The sequence below is a fragment of the Portunus trituberculatus genome, chromosome 44 (assembly GCF_017591435.1).
Source record: "Portunus trituberculatus isolate SZX2019 chromosome 44, ASM1759143v1, whole genome shotgun sequence".
NCBI classification, from domain to species: Eukaryota; Metazoa; Arthropoda; class Malacostraca; order Decapoda; family Portunidae; genus Portunus; species Portunus trituberculatus.
In genome coordinates this window covers 13,124,227-13,129,226 of record NC_059298.1, presented here as the reverse complement: position 1 = coordinate 13,129,226, position 5,000 = coordinate 13,124,227, and the positions used below count along the sequence as shown (strand labels likewise).

At 42.4% G+C, this 5,000-nt stretch overlaps 1 protein-coding gene across 1 annotated transcript in view; it reads right to left on the bottom strand.

Moving 5' to 3' along the window:
• The window catches only part of LOC123518832 (guanine nucleotide-binding protein G(o) subunit alpha), a 221,543-nt gene that overhangs the window by 215,504 nt on the left and 1,039 nt on the right, over positions 1-5,000 (bottom strand). The gene's annotated exons all lie outside the window — the stretch shown is intronic.

Sequence of the window (5,000 nt, the reverse complement as noted above, 5' to 3'; positions counted from 1 at the left end):
AGAGAGAGAGAGATGTGGGAGTTTTCTCGTTTTCCAAGGTCAAGGGAAAACTGGAGGAAAAATGAGGGTGCTGTCGAATATTTCCATCCATCGTAAGAGGAGGAAGGGGAAGAGGAAGGGGAAGAGGAAGGGGAGGAGGAAAGGAAGGAAGGAGTTGAAAAGGTTGAGAAGGTAAAAAAGTATAAAGTAAGAATATAGTAGCAGTGAATGTACTTACAAAGACAAGTAGTAGTAGTAGTAGTAGTAGTAGTAGTAGTAGTAGTAGTAGTAGTGTTGTTGTTGTTGTTGTTGTTGTTGTAGCAGATTAAATAGACTAAGCCGGCTAATAAGGAGGAGGAGGAGGAGGAGGAGGAGGAGGAGGAGGAGGAGGAGGAGGAGGAGGAGGAGGAGGAGGAGGAGGAGAAAGAAAATGTAGCTCTCATTTCTCTCACTAACCAGATAGCATGAAGCATTGTAGGAAAATTATAACATCGAGAAAGAGAGAGAGAGAGAGAGAGAGAGAGAGAGAGAGAGAGAGAGAGAGAGATGTGTATGCATGTGTTCCATTTTCCTTCTGTAATCTAAATATTTTCTTTATATTCTCTCTCTCTCTCTCTCTCTCTCTCTCTCTCTCTCTCTCTCTCAAAACACACAAAATCTCGTTGGTAGTATCACATTTCTCTTTCTTTCTAATTATTTCTCTTCCATCTCTTTCCTTTCTCAAATAACAACCGCACCACTTACCACAAAACAACACAAAAACAACACACTTCATCAAGCAAAACACGCAATACAATACCTTTTACCTCAACCTTTCGAGCGTGTCTATGTACAATTAATCTTAAGCATTTCTACGTTACACAACTAATACAACCATTTTGACAGTGCTTTTACTGTTATAGTGGCAGACGAACACGTTTTCTACATATTAATAGGAAAAAAATACTATTGACTGGGACACATTTATACCTTGTGATTTGTGTACGATTAGACCATTTTATTGACATTAGGAAAGGTCTATGGAGTGTCAGAAGATTAATGGTCACAGTCTTTACTATTTCAATCCCCCACATGAGTTTCTGAAGCTGTATAAAATTATCAGATAGTAAGCAGAATGAATATGGAAACACGTCATGGTATTCAAGGGCTTAATTTCTCTCTGTGACCTTTTGAGAACAGTCATGGTTAGAACGGAAACCATTTCTGAATACTGGGTAAGGTATGTATTACACGTCGGTGGCAAAACTCCTCCTTTCTCGCCTTACTCGGAAGTTTTCATCCGTCATAAGTTATCTCACAAATTTATGGACATTCTTAGGGAACTCACGAGGACTTTTGAATAACCTCTAACGTTTGAAATAGACCGGTTCTATCTTCACCAGCGCCCCCCTCACCCGTCAGCGTCTTCTGAATGGAGGGTTCCCTTACAAAGCTATCCCACGCCCTTCCTTAGCACTAGTTCATGTTCTCCTCCTCCACAAGTTTACATTCCTACATTCCTGACTTTATATGTGCTCTTAAAGATTCCATTGTCTTATCTTACATTCCGCAGGCTGTCGTGGGGAGTCATGTGTTTTCAATGGTGCTTTCAAGATTCCGCAAATGATGTAGTTTAACGCTTTCACTGCTATTTCACATGTCTTTCTTTAATCATTAACAGCTTAGGAGCGTCTCTCCTCGTTTTACAACCACCTGCAAACACTGCACAGGCTGGAAAAGTTGAAATGTATTCTTTTTAAGCCTTTTCTTTCATGTGAGTATTTTTAAAGTCTCCACACATTGCGTTTTGTGGTGTGAGTTATTGCGTACTGTGGTGAAAGTTAATAAAGATTCTGCATTGTCAAAATAAAAAAAAAGATTGATAAAAAAACAGTTCTGTATGTAGCTTTCGAGAGTAAAAATGACGAGAGAAGAAAGCGTTTTGAAGACCAGGAGACCCATGAGTAAATACTGTAGCTTATCACCATCCACGTTATATAGTGAGGTCTACTAATGACTAATCTATTTATCTATTTTCTGCTCCCTATCCTTAAACACTTTCCTCTCTCAACTAGACAATTTTTAAAAGATGCTAGAGATGATTCCTCGTGCTTTCAAGTGTTTTAATGTTGTTTTCTTCCTATTAATGACACAGAACCTATGAAAAATATCCTTAAAAAATAAAACATGGTAATTTCTTCTACAACCTCTTAAAAATAGAAGGGGTGAGACTTTGATATATTGGTAATAGGAAATGTGTGCTTCTGTTCTCTCTCTCTCTCTCTCTCTCTCTCTCTCTCTCTCTCACTCCAGTCGCCCTTCCTACAGATCACATAAGGGCAGGAGGAAGAGGACAGGTCACAGGGGCGGATGTTGTGCAGGGTTCTCGTCAATCTGTTGTGTGGTCAGCCCTCCAACCTGCTGCTGAAGGAGTGATAATGACGGAATGGCGTGAGGCTCAGACTAGAAGGGCCAACAGATTTCCTACTCTCTCTCTCTCTCTCTCACCCATTCTTCCTTCTTCCTTCCTTCTTTCCTTCCTTTCTCCATTGTTCACCTCTTCCAAGAACCTCGATACTACTCTCCCCTCACCTCTCTCTCTCTCTCTCTCTCTCTCTCTCTCTTAAATTCCCTTGTGTCCCCTTCATTTTCTCCCCCTCTCCGTCTCCCGTCCCCCATGATTCTTTTCCCCTCTATTCCCCAATGTCAGGAATCCAAATAGGAGAAAAGAAAGAAATCCACTGGAAAATGATGGAAAATGAGAGAGAGAGAGAGAGAGAGAGAGAGAGAGAGAGAGAGAGAGAGAGAGAGAGAGAGAGAGAAAGTAAATGGATGAATAGATGAACAGATAGAAATAATGGTGATGATGATGTGGTGAGAGTGATGGTGATTGATAAGCAAACGAGAAGTAGTGGTGGTGGTGGTGGTGGTGGTGGTGGTGGTGGTGGTGGTGATGGTGATGGTGATGACAAAGAAAACATCAGAAAGGCGTACAAGAGTTTGCATGGTGATGAGATGACAGTACTGAGCGAAAACTGATGGTGATGGTTTGAGCAATAACAATAATGAAAAAAAAAAATAAATAAAACAAAATTCGAAAAAAAACTAATAGCAATAAGGAATAAAACTAATAGGAATAAAACTAATAGCAATAATAATAATAATAGTGGTTCCGCAGAAAAACACTATGAACATCAACCATAACAATAAACCACACCCAAAAAACAACACAAGGGTAGGCAGCACTAGTCAGTCAGTCAGTGAGTGGGCCAGTCAGTCAATAGAGGCAGTACTAGTAGCAATGGTATTCAGTAAGAGTAGTCAGCAGAGGTAGTACTTGCAGCAAAAGATAGTCAGAAATAGTAGATTTTAACACTACCTGGTTTGTAAATAAGTGTGTGTCTTCTCATGTACTATAAAACGGGGCGGGAAGTGAGTAGGTAGCCGGTCAAAAATATTACTCTTCACATACTACCACTACTACCACCTTCCTCTTAGTCAGATATAGTACATTTTAAGATAGCAGGTACAGCATTCACACTACCTGCTTTGTAAATAAGTGTGTCTTCTAATGTACTAAAAAAGGAAATGAGTAGGTAGTCGGTCAAAAATATTACTCTATTCACCCACTACCACTACTACTACTACCTTCCTCTTCTACCTCTTCTTCCTTCTTGTCCTCCTTCTCCTCCTTGTCCTCCTTCTCTCGGTCCTCTTCACCCCACAGACACAGAAGCGCGCCCCCGGGGACTGCTGAGTGAGGGGGTGTAAGGCCTGCCAGCTGTTTGTATATCATTTGACTTCCCGCCTTTGATGCATTTGCCATGAAACATTCAGAGAGTAAATAAACCAGCATGGGACCGTGTGCTGTTGACCTGCCTCATTCACGCCGCTGCCATGTCTACCTCCTCCTCCTCCTCCTCCTCCTCCTCCTAGCTTTTCCTTATACCTCCTCATCTCAAATTCTCTACTTTCTCTCATTTTCCATTTACCATTTATTTTGTTTATTTTTTCGTCTTCCTATATTTCCTCCTCTTCTACTTCTTCCTCCTCCTCCTCCTCCTCCACTTCTTCCCATATTTTTCCTTTCATTCCTTTATCATCTTTCCCTCATCTATTTTCTATACTACTACTACTCATGCTTCTTTCTTTCTATCTTTACTCCCTCCCCCAACTGTCTCTCTCTCTCTCTCTCTCTCTCTCTCTCTCTCTCTCTCTCTCTCTCTCTCTCTCTGTCTCTGTCTCTGTCTCTCTCTCGTCAATAGAGGGGAGACTTTATCCACTCTTAACGGACTTCCAAAACTAGTTATGGTTCAGCATGGTAATAGTGATTAAGAGAGGAGGAGGAGGAGGAGGAGGAGGAGGAGGAGGAGGAGGAGGAGGAGGAGGAGGAGGAGGAGGAGGAGGAGGAGGAGAAGAAGGAGAAGGAGGAAGAGGAGAAGGAGGAGTTTCAAAGGTAGTTATTGTAATTATCCAAGATAGAAGATGGCGATGTGTTAGTGTGTGTGTGTGTGTGTGTGTGTGTGTGTGTGTGTGTGTGTGTGTGTGTGAGAGAGAGAGAGAGAGAGAGAGAGAGAGAGAGAGAGAGAGAGAGAGAGAGAGAGAGAGAGAGAGAGAGAGAGAGAGAGAGAGAGAGAGAGAGAGAGAGAATTATGACAGAAAGACCACTGTGTAGCCCCAAGCAAACAGTCTCCTTCACTATAGTACATCACACACACACACACACACACACACACACACACACACACACACACACACACACACACACACACACACACACACACACCATTACAACCCCTCCTTGTCTCTCACCTCTTATTCACCCTATCTAAAAATCTTTTCCCCACCTCCTCGCCGGACCCACCCCTAGACCGCCTCCCCACCTACCCACCGCCACCCACACCCCCAACACACCCCTCCAAAACACGTTGTCCACTGTCTTCCCCCTACATCGTTACTCTGACACACTTCACTCCCCCTGTCATATCATTTAGTACTTTTTCCCACTCTCGTTTACTACCTTTCACTAGCCCCCCTCCCGT